This window comes from Somniosus microcephalus, chromosome 11 (genome assembly GCF_052327205.1).
Source record: "Somniosus microcephalus isolate GS21.2 chromosome 11, FLI_Smic_1.0, whole genome shotgun sequence".
In the NCBI taxonomy this organism is placed as follows: domain Eukaryota; kingdom Metazoa; phylum Chordata; class Chondrichthyes; order Squaliformes; family Somniosidae; genus Somniosus; species Somniosus microcephalus.
Genome location: NC_140997.1, coordinates 239,230,909 through 239,249,976, shown reverse-complemented (window position 1 = coordinate 239,249,976; position 19,068 = coordinate 239,230,909). Strand labels below are relative to the sequence as shown.

General features: G+C 48.9%; 1 protein-coding gene across 1 annotated transcript in view; it reads right to left on the bottom strand.

Annotated features, from left to right (window-relative positions):
* LOC147111379 (6-phosphofructo-2-kinase/fructose-2,6-bisphosphatase 4-like) overlaps positions 1-19,068 on the bottom strand; it is a 135,960-nt gene that overhangs the window by 11,941 nt on the left and 104,951 nt on the right. The window lies entirely within an intron of this gene.

Sequence of the window (19,068 nt, the reverse complement as noted above, 5' to 3'; positions counted from 1 at the left end):
CAGCACAGAGCAGTCTGCAGAGAGCGAGATTAAAACGGAGTGTACTTAAACAGTGTGTTTTATTTGGGAATTTGGAAAGAATGGGAATTTGGAGAAGAGGGGGAAAGAGTTGTTGCTTTTTGCCGACACTACTTGTAGTGCTTTGTGTCACATGTAGATATTTAAATTCATTACCCTTAACTTAATCTAGATCAAGTAAGTAGTCAAGAAACTACACTGTAAACTAGGTTATCCAATTACAAATGTAATTACATTTAATTAAATAAAACAAGGTCATAGAGGGATGGCAGTGCAGGTGGTGTGCCACAACCACAGCTTGTGGGAGTTTGTGGAGAGCATTGTGATCCTGGACAACCACGTTTGCAGTAAGTGCCTGCATCTTGAGGAACTTCAGTTCAGAGTTGTTGAGCTGGAGTCTGAGGTGCAGACATTGTGGGGCATCAGGGATGGGAAGAGTTACCCTGACACTTTGATCCAGGAGGCAGTCACACCCCTTAGGTTAGGTAGTGGTACAGGTCTGGTTAGTGGTCAGGGACAGGAGGGTGCGACTGCAACTCAGGCAGGTAAGGGGACCCCAGGTGCAGTGCTGGAGGAGCCTCAGCCTTTGCCCTTGTCCAACAGGTATGAGGTTCTTGCTGCCTGTGTGAATGAGGGAAAAGCCTGCAGGATGGGTGAGCAAGCTGACCATGGCACCATGGTACAGGAGACCATTCAAGTGGGGGGAGTGAAAGGGAATGCAGTTGTGGTAGGGGACAGTATAGTCAGGGGGATAGATACTGTTCTCTGCGGCCGCGACCGGGAGTTCCGATGGTTGTGTTGCCTGCCCGGTGCCAGGGTTAAAGACATCTCCTCGCGACTGGAGAAGAACTTGGAGTGGGAGGGGAAGGATCCAGTTGTCGTGGTCTACGTAGGAACCAACGACATAGGTAGAACTAGGAACGAGGTTCTGCTGAGGGAGTTTGAGGAGCTAGGATCCAAATTAAAAAGCAGAACCTCAAAGGTAATAATCTCTGGATTGTTACCTGAGCCACGCGCAAATTGGCATAGGGTCAAACAGATTAGAGGTTTAAATGCGTGGCTCAAAGAGTGGTGTGGGAGGAAGGGGTTTCAGTTCATGGGGCACTGGCACCAGTACTGGGGAAAGAGGGAGCTGTTCCATTGGGATGGGCTTCACTTAAACCGGGCTGGGACCAGTGTCCTGGCGAACAAACGGCTGTGACGTGCCTGAACGACTATCGACCTGTCGCACTCACACCCATCATAATGAAGTGTTTCGAGAGACTGGTCCTGGCTCACATCAAAGCCAGTGTTCCCGCCTCTCTTGACCAACACCAGTTTGCCTATCGTGCAAACAGATCAACAGAGGATGCAATCACAACTGCTCTACGCTCTGCACTGAATCACTTAGATGGTAAAGAGACCTACATCAGAATGCTGTTCATAGACTACAGCTCAGCATTCAACACTATCATCCCCAACAAGCTGGCCACCAAACTTCACACTCTTGGCCTGAACACTTCCCTCTGCAACTGGACCCTGGACTTCCTAACAAACAGACCCCAGTCTGTCAAATTAGGTAACCACACCTCCCCCCCCCCCCCGACCCTGAACACGGGGGCCCCACAAGGATGTGTGCTGAGCCCCCTCCTCTACTCCCTCTTCACCCACGACTGTGTGGCTGTTCATGGTTCCAACACCATCATCAAGTTTGCGGATGATACCACGGTAGTAGGCCAGATCACCAACAACGATGAGTCAGCCTACAGGGAGGAGGTCCAGCCTCTCGTGAAGTGGTGCGCCGATAACAACCTGGCCCTTAACATCAAGAAAACCAAAGAAATCATTGTGGACTTCAGGAAGTCTAAAGGCGGAAGTCACACCCCCATCCACATCAATGGGGCTGTGGTGGAAAGGGTGGACAGCTTGAAGTTCCTCGGAGTCCACATCACGGAAGACCTCTCCTGGTCCCTCAATACCTCCTCTCTGGTGAAGAAGGCCCAGCAGCGCCTATATTTCCTAAGGAGGCTGAAGGGATGTAACCTGTCACCCCTGATCCTCTCTAACTTTTACCGCTGCACAATAGAGAGCATCCTGACGAACTGTATCACAGTATGGTATGGCAGCTGTAGCTACTATGACCGGAAAGCCCTGCAGCGGGTAGTCAAAACTGCCCAACGCATTACCGGCACCCGGCTACCGACCAAACAGGTATACCGCTTTGGATACTGTTGAGGGGGATGACTCACCAGGGGAAGGCAGCAGCAGCCAACTTCCTGGCACTGGGGGTGCTCCTGCTGCCCAGGAGGGGGGGAAAAAGAGTGGGAGAGCAATAGTGGTAGGGGATTCTATAGTAAGGGGAACAGATAGGCGGTTCTGTGGCCGCAAACGTGACTCCAGGATGGTTTGTTGCCTCCCTGGTGCCAGGGTCAAGGATGTCACTGAGCGGCTGCAGGGCATTCTGGAGGGGGAGGGTGAACAGCCAGTGGTCGTGGTCCACATTAGTACCAACGACATAGGTAAAAAGAGGGATGAGGTCCTGCATCAAGAATTTAGGGAGCTAGGTAACAGATTAAAGGGCAGGACCTCAAAGGGTGTAATCTCTGGATTACTCCCAGTGCCACGTGCTAGTAAGTATAGGAATGGGAGGATAGAGCAGATGAATGCGTGGCTAAAGAGTTGGTGTAGGGGGGAGGGTTTTACTTTCCTGGATCACTGGGCCTGCTTCTGGGAAAGGTGGGACTTGTACAAGTCGGACGGGTTGCACCTGAACCAGAGCGGGACAAATATCCTTGCGGGGAGGTTTGCTAGCACTGTCGGGGGGGGTTTAAACTAACTTGGCAGGGGGATGGGATACAGGGGGGAGCTGAAGTAGGGGGGGATGTGCTGCCAATTATGGAGGAAAAAACAAGTCAGCTTGGTAGGCAGGGCAAATATATAAGGGCAAGGCTGGATGGCATCTATTTTAATGCAAGGAGCCTTGCAAATAAGGTGGATGAACTGAAGGTGTTGATAAACACATGGGAGTATGATATTGTTGCTATCACTGAGACATGGTTGAGGGAGGGGCAAGACTGGCAGCTCAATATTCCGGGGTACAGAATCTTCAGGCGAGACAGAGGGGGAGGTATAAGAGGAGGGGGTGTCGCAATATTAATTAAGGAGTCAATTACTGCAGTAAGGAGGGATGATATATTAGCTGGGTCCTCTAATGAGGCCATATGGGTGGAGCTTAAAAACAAAAAGGGGGCAAGCACTTTGCTGGGAGTGTACTATAGGCCTCCAAACAGTCAGGGGGAGATAGAGGAACAGATATGTAGGCAAATCTCAGAGAAATGTGCAAATAATAGGGTAATAATAATGGGGGATTTCAACTTCCCCAATATTAACTGGGATAGTCAAAGTGTGAAAGGCTCAGAGGGTGTAGAATTCTTAAAGTGCATCCAGGAGAGCTTTTTGAGCCAGCATGTAGAAAGTCCTACAAGAGAGGGGGCGGTACTGGACCTAATTCTAGGGAATGTGGCCGGCCAAGTGGAAAAAGTGCTAGTAGGTGAGCACTTTGGTGATAGTGACCATAATATGGTAAGATTTAAGGTGGTCATGGAAAAGGACAGGGATGGGCCGGAAATAAAGGTTCTAAATTGGGGGAAGGCTGATTTTAATAGGATAAGGCAGGATCTGGCCAAAATGGACTGGGATCAGCTACTTGTAGGAAAATCCGCATCGGAGCAATGGGAGGCTTTCAGAAGGGAGATTGAGATCATACAAGGGCAACATGTTCCCATAAAGGTCAAGAGTGGTTCCAAAAACCACAGGGAACCGTGGATGTCAGGGGATATACGGGAATGGATTAGGAAAAAAAGGAGGGCTTTTGGTAGATACAAAAGGCTAAAGACGGAGGAAGCCCTAGAGGAGTACAAAAAGTGCAGGGGGATACTTAAAAAAGAAATTAGGAGATCAAGGAGGGGCCATGAAATAACACTGGCGAGCAAAATAAAGGAAAATCCGAAGATGTTTTATAAGTATATTAAGGGTAAAAGGATAACTAGGGAAAAAATAGGGCCCATTAGGGACAAAAGTGGCAATCTGTGTGTGGAGCCGGAAGATGTAGGAGGGGTTCTAAATGAATTTTTTGCATCTGTTTTCACTATGGAGAAGGACGATGTAGACATAGAAATAGGGCGGGGGGACTGTGATATGCTCGAACATATTAACATCGAGAGGGAGGAGGTATTGGCGGTTTTAGCTGGCCTAAAAATGGATAAATCCCCAGGCCCCGATGAAATGTACCCCAGGCTGCTGTGTGAGGCAAAGGAGGAGATTGCGGGGGCTCTAACACATATATTCAGGACCTCTCTGGCCACAGGGGATGTGCCAGAGGACTGGAGAACCGCTAATGTAGTACCATTATTCAAGAAGGGTAGTAGGGAAAAACCGGGGAACTACAGGCCAGTGAGCCTAACATCAGTGGTAGGAAAATTACTGGAAAAAATCCTGAGGGACAAAATTTGTCTCCACTTGGAGAGGCAAGGATTAATCAGGGATAGTCAACATGGCTTTGTCAAGGGAAGATCATGTCTGACTAATTTGATTGAATTTTTTGAGGGGGTGACTAGGTGTGTGGATGAGGGTAACGCAGTGGATGTGGTATACATGGATTTCAGTAAGGCCTTCGATAAAGTCCCGCACAGGAGACTGGTCAAGAAGGTAAGAGCCCATGGAATCCAGGGTGCCTTGGCACATTGGATACAAAACTGGCTTAGTGGCAGAAGGCAGAGGGTGATGGTCGAAGGTTGTTTTTGTGACTGGAAACCTGTGGCCAGTGGGGTACCACAGGGATCGGTGCTGGGTCCCTTGCTGTTTGTGGTCTACATTAATGACTTGGATATGAATGTAAAGGGTATGATCAGTAAATTCGCGGATGATACTAAAATTGGTAGGGTGGTAAATAGCGAGGAGGGTAGCCTCAGTCTGCAGAACGATATAGATGGGTTGGTCAGATGGGCGGAACAGTGGCAAATGGAATTTAACCCGGAAAAGTGCGAGGTGATGCACTTTGGGGGGTCTAACAAGGCAAGGGAATACACAATGAATGGTAAGACCCTAGGCAAGACGGAGGGTCAGAGGGATCTGGGTGTGCAGGTACACAGATCCCTGAAGGCGGCGGAACAGGTGGATAAGGTGGTAAAAAAGGCATATGGGATACTTGCCTTCATTAGCCGAGGCATAGAATATAAGAGCAAGGAGGTTATGATGGAGCTGTATAAAACACTGGTTAGGCCACAGCTGGAATACTGTGTGCAGTTCTGGTCGCCACACTACAGGAAAGATGTGATCGCGTTAGAGAGGGTGCAGAGGAGGTTCACCAGGATGTTACCAGGGCTGGAGCGCTTCAGCTATGAAGAGAGACTGGGCAGATTGGGTTTGTTTTCCTTGGAGCAGAGGAGGCTGAGGGGGGACATGATTGAGGTGTACAAAATTGTGAGGGGCATAGATAGGATGGATGCTGAGGAGCTTTTCCCCTTAGTAGAGGGGTCAATAACTAGGGGGCATAGATTCAAGGTAAAGGGAGGGAGGTTTAGAGGGGATTTGAGAAAGAACTTTTTCACCCAGAGGGTGGTTGGAGTCTGGAACTCACTGCCTGAAAGGGTTGTGGAGGCAGAAACCCTCACAACATTTAAGAAGCATTTGGATGAGCATTTGAAATGCCATAGCATACAAGGCTACGGGCCAAATGCTGGAATATGGGATTAGATTAGACAGGGCTTGATGGCCGGCATGGACACGATGGGCCGAAGGGCCTCTATCTGTGCTGTATTACTCTATGACTCATAGAGCACATATACCAGAAACGCTGTTTACGGAGGTCACGGTCCATCATCAAAGACCCTACCCACCCCAGCCACAGTCTGTTCGCCCTCCTGCCATCTGGGAGACGCTACAGATGCATTCGCACCCGTACGACCAGATTTAGGAACAGCTTCTTTCCCAGGGCTGTCATCCTACTGAACTCCACAAATAAACTCTAAAGCCTGCACATCTGCCAATGCACTTTATTATGGTTATGTTTATGTTAATGTATTACAAGCCAAATGTATGTTGAATGTTTAAATGTCTTAATCTAAATGTACACTCTCGGGAGCCGCAAGCCTACATTTCGTTGTACTGCACTTGTGCACTAACAATGACAATAAAAGTTGATTATGATTATGAACTGAATAACTAGGGTAGTAGACAGGGCTTTTAAGCTAATGAAGGGGGGGATTCAGGAAAGGGTAAATTTAAAAGCAGTGAGAGAAATGTCAAGGCTCTGGAGCAGAGTAGAGTTTTGGGTAAAAATAAGCAGAGTGGGTCAGGAAGGGACAGAGAGAGTAACAAAGGTCATAGGGCATCAGTGACTAAGGTGACATCAGGGAAAATAGAAATAAGTCAAAGCTAAAGGCACGATATCCGAATGCGTGAAGCATTCACAACAAAATAGATGAATTAATAGCACAGATAGAAATTAAGAGGTTTGATCTAATAGCCATTTCGGAGTTGGGAACTAAATATTCCAGGATACTTAACTTTTAGAAGAGATATAAAAAAATGGAAAAGGAGGCGGGGTAGCCCTGATAATAAAGGATGGGATAAAGACAGTAGAGAGAAAGGATCTTAGCTCCGAAAATCAAAGTAGAATCAGTTTGGGTGGAGTTAAGAAACAGCAAGGGGCAGAAAACATTGGTGGGAGTTGTTTATAGGCCCCCAAACAGTAGTTGTAATGTAGGGCAGAGTATAAATCAGGAATTAGAGGTGCATGTAACAAGGGTAATCGAGTGATCATGGGGGACTTTAATCTACATATATAGACTGGGGAAACCAAATGTGCAGTAATAGTGTGGAGGACGAATTCATGGAATGTATGCAAGATAGTTTTCTAGATCAGTATGTTGAGGAACCAACTGGGGAACAGGCTATTTTAGATCTAGTATTGTGCAATGAGAAAGGGTTAATTAATAACCTTGTAGTAAAGGGGCCTTTAGGGAAGAGTGACCATAATATGATAGAATTTTATACTGAGTTTGAAATTGATTTAGTTAAATCTGAAACTAGGGTCTTAAATCTAAACAAAGCAAACTACATAGGTATGAGGGGCGAGTTGGCTAAGGTAGATTGGGAAACTACATTAAAAAGTATGACAGTAGAGAAGCAATGAATAGCATTTAAAGAATTAATACATAATTTACAACAAATATACATTCCTTTAAGGCACAAAATCCCCACAGGAAAAGTGGTCCAACCGTGGCTAATAAGAGAAGTCAAAGATAGTATTAGATCAAAGGAAGAGGCTTATAATTTTGCCAAAAAGGGTAGCAAGCTTGAGGATTGGGAGGATTTTAGAATTCAGCAAAGGAGGATCAAGAAATTGATAAAGAAAGGGAAAATAGAATGAGTAAACTAGCGAGAGACATATAAAGACTGTAAAAGCTTCTATAGGTATTTAAAAAGGAAAAGATTAGCGAAAGTAAATGTGGGTCCCTTACAGGCTGAGACAGGAGAAATTATAATGGGGGATAAGGAAATGGCAGACAAATTAAACAAATACTGTGTGTCTGTCTTAAAGAGTCTTGGGGTAAAAATTCGGTTGCTTTGCGCCTCCCATGAAATTCAGTGGGAGGTTAGTGTTGGCGCTAACCGGTAGTGTCCCACAACGCTGCGCCGCCGGCGATTACCCCATCGCGTGTGCAGTGCCCTGCTTGTGCCCCAGCTGTGAACTTCGGGAGCGCCCCCTGACTTACCACCGGATGCTATGTCCAACGGGGTCAGGGGGACCTACCTGTGCCTGGGGAGGCGCAAGTTAAAGGCAAGGTGCGGGGTGACCATTTTTGTTGCTGGCCACCTGCCAACGCGCCCCCCCACCCCGCGCGAAGTGCCGGCTGCGCTCCAAGAGCCCAGCACTTCGAGTGCCGGGCTCTTTTGCCGGCACTCCCGATCCCCGGGGGCCCAGCTGGGTGCTGGGTCGCGCTGCGCAAGGTCCCTCCCCTTTAAGAATGGGAGGAAGGCCTGCAATACCGCGGCACGTAGCACCCAGATATTGACTCTCAGCGCCCCAAGAGGGATGCGAGGTGCGTCCAGTAGCGCCCCGCTTCCCTCTTGGTGCGAAACCAGTTAATTTCCGGCGCTGGGGCGCTAATTTTTGGGGGGCGCTGAAAGTAGCACCCCGGCGAAGTGGGGCGCTACTCAATTTTTAGCCCATTGAGTCAGTAACTGAAAGAAATTAGTATTAGTAAAAAAAAGTACTGGAGAAATTAATGGGACTGAAAGCCAATAAATCCCCTGGACCTGATGGCCTACATCCTAGGGTTTTGAAAGAGGTGGCTATAGAGATAGTGGATGCATTGGTTGTCATTTTTCAAAATTCCATAGATTCTAGAACGGTTCCTGCAGATTAGAAGGTAGCAAATGTAACCCCACTATTTAAGAAAGGAGGGAGAAACCAGTTAGCCCGACATCAGTAGTGGGGAAAATGCTAGAATCTCTTATTAAGGATGTGGTAACAGGGCACTTAGAAAATAATAAATAGGATTGGGCAGAGTCAACACGGATTTATGAAAGGGAAATCGTGTTTGACAAATCTGTTAAGAGTTTTTTGAGGTTGTAACTAGCAGAATAGATAAGGGGGAACCAATGGATGTGGTGTATTTGGATTTTCAGAAGGCATTCGATAAGTGGTTTATTAAACAAAATTAGGGCTCATGGGATTGGGGGCAATACTAGCATGGATTGAGGATTGGTTAACGGACAGAAAACAGAGAGTAGGAATAAACGGGTCATTTTTGGGTTGGCAGGCTGTAACTAGTGGGGTACCGCAAGGATCAGTGCTTGGGCTCAGCTATTCACAATCTATATCAATGATTTGGATGCGGGGACCAAATGTAATATGTCCAAGTTTGTTGTTGATACAAAGCTGGGTGAGAATGTAAGTTGTGAGGAGGATGCAAAGATGCTTCATGGGGATATAGACAAGCTAAGTGAGTGGGCAAGAACATGGCAAATGGAATATAATGTGGAGGAATGTGAAATTATCCACTTTAGAAAAGCAGTGTATTTTTTTAAATGGTGAAAGATTGGCAAATCTTTTGGTGTTCAGAGGGACCTGGGCGTCCTTGTACATGAATCACTGAAAGTTAACATGCAGGTACAGCAAGCAATTAGGATTTGAGGGAGGGACGAAGGGTTTCGACCTGAAACGTTGACTATTTCTCTCTCCACGGATGTTGCCTGGCCTGCTGAGTTTTTTCAGCATTTTCTGTTGTTATTAGGATTTGAGTATCGGAGTAAAGAGGTCTTACTGCAATGATATAGGGCCCTGGTGAGACCACACCTGGAGCATTGTGGACAGTTTAGGCCTCCTGGCCAATACTTATCCCTCAACCAACATTAAAAAAATGATCTGGTCATCATCACATTGCTGTTTGTGGGATCTTGCTGTGCGCAAATTGGCTGCCACGTTTCCCACATTACAACAGTGACTACACGTCAAATGTACTTCATTGGCTGTAAAGTGCTTTGAGACGTTCGGTGGTCGTGAAAGGCGCTATATAAATGAAGTCTTTCTTTTTCTTACCCAAGGAAGGATATACTTGCCATTGAGGGCGTGCAACGAAGGTTCACCAGACTGATTCCTGGGATGGGGGGATTGTCCTATGAGGAGAGATTGAGTAGACTAGGCCTATATTCTCGAGTTTAAAAGAATGAGAGGTGATCTCATTGAAACATACAAAATTCTTACAGGAATTGACAGGGTAGACGCAGGGAGGATGTTTCCCCTGGCTGGGGAGACTAGAACCAGGGGTCACAGTCGCAGAATAAGGGGTCAGCCATTTAGGACTGAGATGAGGAGAAATTTCTTCACACAGAGGGTGGTGAATCTTTGGAATTCTCTACCCCAGAGGGCTGTGGAGGCTCAGTCGTTGAGATATTCAAGACAGAGGTGAATAAGATTTTTGGATATTAAACGAATCAAGGGATATGGGGATAGTGCAGGAAAGTGGAGTTGAGGTAGAAGATCAGCCATGATCTCACTAAATGGCGGAGCAGGCTCGAGGGGCCGAATGGCCTACTCCTGTTCCTATTTTTTATGTTCTTAACTTGTCCTGCCACCTTCAAAGATGTGTACATGCGCCCCTCTGTTCCTGCACCCCCTTTAAAATTGTACTGTTTAGTTCATATTGCCTCTCCGCATTCTTCCTACCTTAAATGTATCACTTCACTCGTCTCTGCATTAAATTTCATCTACCATGTGTCTGCCCCTTTCACCAGTCTGTCTGTGTCCTCCTGAAGTCTGTTACTATCCTCCTCACTGTTTACTACATTTCCGAGTTTCGATCATCTGCAAACTTTGAAATTGTGCCCTGTACACACAAGTCCAGATCATTAATATATATCAAAAAGAGCAGTGGTCCCAATACCGACCCATGGGGAACACCACTGTACACTTCCCTCCAGTCTGAAAAACAACTGTTCACCACTACTCTCTGCTTTCTGTCCATTAGCCAATTTGGGATCCACCCTGCCACTGTCCCTTTAATCCCATGGGCTTCAATTTTGCTAACAATTCTATTATGTGGTGCTTTGTCAAACGCCTTTTAAAAGTTCATATGCACAACATCAACTGCCCTACCCTCATTAACCCTCTCCATTACTTCATCAAAGAACTCAATCAAGTTAGTAAAACACGATTTGCTTTACAGAAACCCGTGCTGGATGTCATTTATTAGCCGATACTTTACCGAGTGCCAATTAACTTTCTCCCACATCATTATCTCAAACTTTCCCCACTACCGACGTTAGGCTGACTGGCCTCTGGTTTCCCCACTACCGACGTTAGGCTGACTGGCCTCTGGTTTCCCCACTACTGACGTTAGGCTGACTGGCCTCTGGTTTCCCCACTACCGACGTTAGGCTGACTGGCCTCTGGTTTCCCCACTACCGACGTTAGGCTGACTGGCCTCTGGTTTCCCCACTACCGACGTTAGGCTGACTGGCCTCTGGTTTCCCCACTACCGACGTTAGGCTGACTGGCCTCTGGTTTCCCCACTACCGACGTTAGGCTGACTGGCCTCTGGTTTCCCCACTACTGACGTTAGGCTGACTGGCCTCTGGTTTCCCCACTACCGACGTTAGGCTGACTGGCCTCTGGTTTCCCCACTACCGACGTTAGGCTGACTGGCCTCTGGTTTCCCCACTACCGACGTTAGGCTGACTGGCCTCTGGTTTCCCCACTACCGACGTTAGGCTGACTGGCCTCTGGTTTCCCCACTACCGACGTTAGGCTGACTGGCCTCTGGTTTCCCCACTACCGACGTTAGGCTGACTGGCCTCTGGTTTCCCCACTACCGACGTTAGGCTGACTGGCCTCTGGTTTCCCCACTACCGACGTTAGGCTGACTGGCCTCTGGTTTCCCCACTACCGACGTTAGGCTGACTGGCCTCTGGTTTCCCCACTACTGACGTTAGGCTGACTGGCCTCTGGTTTCCCCACTACCGACGTTAGGCTGACTGGCCTCTGGTTTCCCCACTACCGACGTTAGGCTGACTGGCCTCTGGTTTCCCCACTACTGACGTTAGGCTGACTGGCCTCTGGTTTCCCCACTACTGACGTTAGGCTGACTGGCCTCTGGTTTCCCCACTACTGACGTTAGGCTGACTGGCCTCTGGTTTCCCCACTACCGACGTTAGGCTGACTGGCCTCTGGTTTCCCCACTACCGACGTTAGGCTGACTGGCCTCTGGTTTCCCCACTACCGACGTTAGGCTGACTGGCCTCTGGTTTCCCCACTACCGACGTTAGGCTGACTGGCCTCTGGTTTCCCCACTACCGACGTTAGGCTGACTGGCCTCTGGTTTCCCCACTACTGACGTTAGGCTGACTGGCCTCTGGTTTCCCCACTACTGACGTTAGGCTGACTGGCCTCTGGTTTCCCCACTACCGACGTTAGGCTGACTGGCCTCTGGTTTCCCCACTACCGACGTTAGGCTGACTGGCCTCTGGTTTCCCCACTACTGACGTTAGGCTGACTGGCCTCTGGTTTCCCCACTACTGACGTTAGGCTGACTGGCCTCTGGTTTCCCCACTACTGACGTTAGGCTGACTGGCCTCTGGTTTCCCCACTACCGACGTTAGGCTGACTGGCCTCTGGTTTCCCCACTACCGACATTAGGCTGACTGGCCTCTGGTTTCCCCACTACCGACGTTAGGCTGACTGGCCTCTGGTTTCCCCACTACTGACGTTAGGCTGACTGGCCTCTGGTTTCCCCACTACTGACGTTAGGCTGACTGGCCTCTGGTTTCCCCACTACTGACGTTAGGCTGACTGGCCTCTGGTTTCCCCACTACTGACGTTAGGCTGACTGGCCTCTGGTTTCCCCACTACCGACGTTAGGCTGACTGGCCTCTGGTTTCCCCACTACTGACGTTAGGCTGACTGGCCTCTGGTTTCCCCACTACCGACGTTAGGCTGACTGGCCTCTGGTTTCCCCACTACCGACGTTAGGCTGACTGGCCTCTGGTTTCCCCACTACTGACGTTAGGCTGACTGGCCTCTGGTTTCCCCACTACCGACGTTAGGCTGACTGGCCTCTGGTTTCCCCACTACCGACGTTAGGCTGACTGGCCTCTGGTTTCCCCACTACCGACGTTAGGCTGACTGGCCTCTGGTTTCCCCACTACCGACGTTAGGCTGACTGGCCTCTGGTTTCCCCACTACCGACGTTAGGCTGACTGGCCTCTGGTTTCCCCACTACCGACGTTAGGCTGACTGGCCTCTGGTTTCCCCACTACCGACGTTAGGCTGACTGGCCTCTGGTTTCCCCACTACTGACGTTAGGCTGACTGGCCTCTGGTTTCCCCACTACTGACGTTAGGCTGACTGGCCTCTGGTTTCCCCACTACCGACGTTAGGCTGACTGGCCTCTGGTTTCCCCACTACCGACGTTAGGCTGACTGGCCTCTGGTTTCCCCACTACTGACGTTAGGCTGACTGGCCTCTGGTTTCCCCACTACTGACGTTAGGCTGACTGGCCTCTGGTTTCCCCACTACTGACGTTAGGCTGACTGGCCTCTGGTTTCCCCACTACCGACGTTAGGCTGACTGGCCTCTGGTTTCCCCACTACCGACGTTAGGCTGACTGGCCTCTGGTTTCCCCACTACCGACGTTAGGCTGACTGGCCTCTGGTTTCCCCACTACCGACGTTAGGCTGACTGGCCTCTGGTTTCCCCACTACCGACGTTAGGCTGACTGGCCTCTGGTTTCCCCACTACTGACGTTAGGCTGACTGGCCTCTGGTTTCCCCACTACTGACGTTAGGCTGACTGGCCTCTGGTTTCCCCACTACCGACGTTAGGCTGACTGGCCTCTGGTTTCCCCACTACCGACGTTAGGCTGACTGGCCTCTGGTTTCCCCACTACTGACGTTAGGCTGACTGGCCTCTGGTTTCCCCACTACTGACGTTAGGCTGACTGGCCTCTGGTTTCCCCACTACTGACGTTAGGCTGACTGGCCTCTGGTTTCCCCACTACCGACGTTAGGCTGACTGGCCTCTGGTTTCCCCACTACCGACATTAGGCTGACTGGCCTCTGGTTTCCCCACTACCGACGTTAGGCTGACTGGCCTCTGGTTTCCCCACTACTGACGTTAGGCTGACTGGCCTCTGGTTTCCCCACTACTGACGTTAGGCTGACTGGCCTCTGGTTTCCCCACTACTGACGTTAGGCTGACTGGCCTCTGGTTTCCCCACTACTGACGTTAGGCTGACTGGCCTCTGGTTTCCCCACTACCGACGTTAGGCTGACTGGCCTCTGGTTTCCCCACTACTGACGTTAGGCTGACTGGCCTCTGGTTTCCCCACTACCGACGTTAGGCTGACTGGCCTCTGGTTTCCCCACTACCGACGTTAGGCTGACTGGCCTCTGGTTTCCCCACTACTGACGTTAGGCTGACTGGCCTCTGGTTTCCCCACTACTGACGTTAGGCTGACTGGCCTCTGGTTTCCCCACTACCGACGTTAGGCTGACTGGCCTCTGGTTTCCCCACTACCGACGTTAGGCTGACTGGCCTCTGGTTTCCCCACTACCGACGTTAGGCTGACTGGCCTGGAGTTGCCGGGTTTATCTCGTTCCCCTTTTTTAAACAGGGGTGTAACATTTGCAAACCTCCAGTCCTCTGGCACCACTTTGATATCCAAGGAGGATTGGAAGATTGTGGCCAGAGCCTCCGCAATTTCCACCCTTACTTCCCTCAGTAACCTAGGAAGCATCCCAAATAACAACAGAAAATGCTGGAAAAACTCAGCAGGCCAGGCAACATCCGTGGAGAGAGAAACAGAGTCAACGTTTCGGGTCGAAACCCTTCGTCAGGACTGAGAGAAAAGGCAGGAAATGAAACAAAAGGCAGTTTGGGGGCTGGGAAATGGGGGAGGGGATGAAAGAAGAGACATTGAGATATTCAAGGTGAGACGAGATAGTAATAGGACAGGTAAAGAAACAGCCCCTCCGGAACCTTCTTCCCCTTCACTTTCCTCTGACCCACAATTCACAATTCAAATCGCTTTATTGGCATGATAAGTTACATCTTATGTTGCCAAAGCATCAAAATACATTTATGGTTTAGCACATAAACGCAGTTCTATTCATACAGTGTATAAACAGGTATATCCCTGAGTGTATAAATATACATTCGCATTGTTTATATATATTCTTTTCTTAGTTTACTGGTTGTCCCTCTGTTCATGGCAAGCTGTAACATAGTGTGCCGCCAGTGTTATACAGCTTCTCTCCTCCCCCAGTAGGAATGGGAGTTTTTGGTTGTCATTCAGATTTCTGAAATCAGGGCATATTTGTGAGAATTTTTGGTAGAAATTCTCCCTGATACATAGATACATAGATACATAGAAGATAGGAGCAGGAGTAGGCCATTCGGCCCTTCGTGCCTGCTCCGCCATTCGATGAGATCATGGCTGATCCTTTAATTCAGTATCCCGTCCCCGCCTTCTCTCCGTAACCCTTAACCCCTTTTGCCCGTAGAAATATATCTAATTCCCTCTTAAATATATTTAATGAGCTGGCGTACACTGCCCTCTGTGGCAATGAGTTCCACAGGTTCACCACTCTCTGAGTGAAGAAATTCCCCCTCATCTCTGTCCTAAATGGTTTAGCCCTTATCCTTAAATTATGTCCTCTAGTTCTGTTCTCACCCGCCAAGGGAAACATTCCTTCTGCATCCAGTCTGTCTAGACCTGTCAGAATTTTATACACTTCTATGAGGTCCCCTCTCAATCTTCTAAACTCCAGTGTGTACATCCCTAAACTACATAGTCTCTCCTCATAGGTCATTCCCGCCATTCCTGGTATCAGCCTGGTGAATCGCCGCTGCACCCCCTCCATGGCAAGAACATCCTTCCTCAGATGAGGCGACCAAAACTGTACACAGTACTCGAGGTGTGGTCTCACCAGTGCCCTGTACAGCTGCAGCAAGGTATCCCTGTTCCTGTATTCTAACCCTTTTGCTATGAAGGCCAGCATACCGTTTGCCTTCTTGACCGCCTGTTGCACCTGCATGCTCGCCTTCAGTGACTGGTGTACAAGAACACCCAGGTCTCTCTGTACTTCCCCCTCTCCCAATCTATTGCCATTTAAATAATAATTTGCCCTCCCGTTCCTGCACCCAAGGTGGATAACTTCGCACTTGTCCACATTATAGTGCATCTGCCATTTATCCGCCCAATCGCCCAGTCTGTCCAAATCGCTCTGGAGCTTCCTGGTCTCTTCCTCTGAGCCCACCCCCCCTCCTAGTTTAGTGTCGTCTGCAAATTTGGAAATGCTGCATCCGACTCCCTGATCCAGGTCATTAATGTAAATTGTGAACAGCTGGGGGCCCAGGACAGATCCCTGTGGTACCCCACTTGTTACTGCCTGCCATTCAGAAAATGAGCCGTTTATTCCAACTCTCTGTTTTCTATCTGACAGCCAGTTCCCTATCCACGCCAAAACTTTCCCCTTTATCCCATGAGCCTCAATTTTCCATGCTAATCTTTTATGTGGGACCTTATCGAAGGCCTTTTGGAAGTCCAGGTACACCACATCTACTGGCTCTCCCCCATCTATTCTACCAGTTACTCCCTCAAAAAATTCCAATAGATTAGTCAAGCACGATTTACCCTTTGTAAATCCATGTTGACTCTGTCCTATCCTGTCCCCATTTGCTAAGTGCTCCGCTATTTCATCCTTAATGATGGACTCCAGCATTTTGCCCACAACTGATGTAAGGCTTACAGGTCTGTAATTACCTGCTTTTTCCCTACCCCCCTTTTTGAATAGTGGGGTAACGTTAGCTACCCTCCAATCCATCGGCACTGTTCCCGAGTCTAATGAATTCTGAAAAATCATCCTTAGTGCATCCGCTATCTCTAGGGCCACCTCCTTCAGTACCCTAGGATGCATGTTATCAGGCCCTGGGGATTTGTCCACCTTCAATCCCTTTAGCTTCCTTAACACCATATCCTTAGAGATATTGATTTGCGTCAGTTCCTCCTTTGCCAATGTCCCTATTTTTCCCGATATCCCAGGGAGGTTTTTTGTGTCTTCCTTCGTAAAGACTGACCCAAAGTATGCATTTAGTTGATCTGCCATTTCCTTATTTCCCATTATATATTCCCCCGTATCTGACTGCAATGGACCAACTTTGGTTTTCACCAGTCTTTTCCTTTTGATATATTTATAAAAGCTTTTGGAGTTAGTTTTTATATTTTCCGCCAGCTTGTTTTCGTAAGCTATTTTGCCCCTCTTGATCATGCCCTTTGCCCTCCTTTGCTCTATCTTAAACTGTTCCCAATCTTCCGCTCTGGCGCTTTTTTTGGCTATTTTATACGCCCTATCTTTGGATTTTATGCTGTCTCTAATTTCCCCTGTTATCCACGGTTGAGTCACCTTTTTAGATTTCCTTTTATGCCAGATTGGTATAAACAATTTTTGCAATTTTGTCATTCTATCTTTAAATGTTTGCCATTGTTTATCTACCTCCAGTCCTCCCAGGAACGTTGTCCAATCAGACCTACTCAGTTCCCGTCTCATGGCATCATAATTCCCCTTGTTTAAATTCAGGACCTTAGTCTCTGAGTCAATTTCTTCGCTCTCCATTTCGAGTGAGAAATCGATCATGTTATGATCGCTCTGACCCAAGGGTCCCCGTACAACAAGATTACTGATATTTTCCACAAGCTGTGAGGAAGTGCATCTCTGTCTCCACCACTCCCTGACTGCAGTGAGAGCATATCCTGTCCTCTCTTGGCAGCCTGGTCTGCCTGTGTCTGCCTTTTTCGATCGCTAGGCTATGTTCGCTAAGTCTGTACCTTGTCAAGGTTCTTCTCAGTTTGTTATCCTTTACCATGGTCAGGTAATCAGCTATGTTGTATTGTCTGTTTAGGGCCAAGTAGCAATTGAGTTTGCTTTGGGTTTTTGTTGTTTCTGCCCAATATGTCAGATATTTTTCCTTTTGCTTAGCGACGATTGTGTTGGGTCGAATTCTTTGTGTTACCCCCTTTCTCCCAATCTCACCCTGCTGCGTTGTCACTATCCCCTCTGACCTTCCCCTCTCTGACCCCGAACGATCAGTCCTCAGCAAAGGCCTGAGCTTCATCCCCTTACGCCCCCACCTCAATGAATTTCGAGCTCGGCACGATGCTGAACTCTTTTTCCGCCGCCTTCGTCTCCGTGCCCACTTCTTTGGCCAGGAGTCTTCCCCTTGCACAGCTGACCCTTTCTCCCGCTTTCAGAATTCTCGTTCTACCTGGACCCCTCCCCCTGGCCTCTTACCCTCTCTAGATCTTTTCATTGCTAACTGCCGCCGCGACATCGGCCGTCTCCATTTCTCTGCTCCCCTCACTCACTCCGACCTACCTCCCTCTGAACTTGCAGCACTCCATTCTCTCCGATCCAACCCCGACATTGTCATTAAACCTGCTGACAAGGGTGGTGCTGTTGTTGTTTAGCGAACCAACCTCTACCTAACGGAAGCTGAACGCCAACTCTCCAACACCTCCTCCTACCTCCACCTGGACCATGACCCCACTACCGAACATCAAACCACCGTTTCCAAGACTGTCACTGACCTCATCTCCTCTGGAGATCTTCCCCCCGCTGCCACCAACCTCATAGTTCCCCAACCCCGCACAGCCCGCTTCTACCTCCTTCCCAAGATCCACAAACAGGACTGCCCTGGTAGACCCATCGTTTCAGCCTGTTCTTGCCCCACGGAACTTATCTCTTCCTATCTCGACTCTATCTTATCTCCCCTTGTCCAGTCTCTTCCCACCTACATTCGCGACTCTTCTGACGCCCTCTGTCACTTTAACAGTTTCCAGTTTCCTGGCCCCAACCACTTCCTTTTCACCATGGACGTACAATCCCTCTACACCTCCATCCCCCACCAGGATGGCCTGAGGGCGCTCCGCTTCTTCCTTGAACAGAGGCCCGACCAGTCCCCATCCACCACCACCCTCCTCCGCCTGGCTGAACTTGTTCTCACATTGAACAACTTCTCCTTTAACTCCACTCATTTCCTCCAAATCAAAGGTGTTGCCATGGGTACCCGCATGGGTCCTAGCTATGCCTGCCTTTTCGTGGGCTATGTGGAACAATCTTTGTTCCAGTCCTACTCGGGTCCCCTCACTTACCTCTTTTTCCGATACATTGATGACTGTATCGGTGCCGTTTCCTGCTCTCGCCCTGAACTAGACAATTTCATTCACTTTGCCTCCAATTTCCACCCTTCCCTCACCTTCACATGGTCCATCTCCGACTCTTCCCTTCCCTTCTCGACTTCTCCGTCTCCATCTCTGCGGATAGGTTATTGGCCAACATTCACTACAAGCCCATTGACTCCCACAGCTACCTGGACTACACTTCCTCCCACCCCACCTCCTGTAAGGACTCTATTCCATTCTCCCAGTTTCTCCGTCTCCGCCGCATCTGCTCTGACGATGCTACCTTCCACACCAGTGCTTCCGACATGTCTTCCTTTTTCCTCAACCG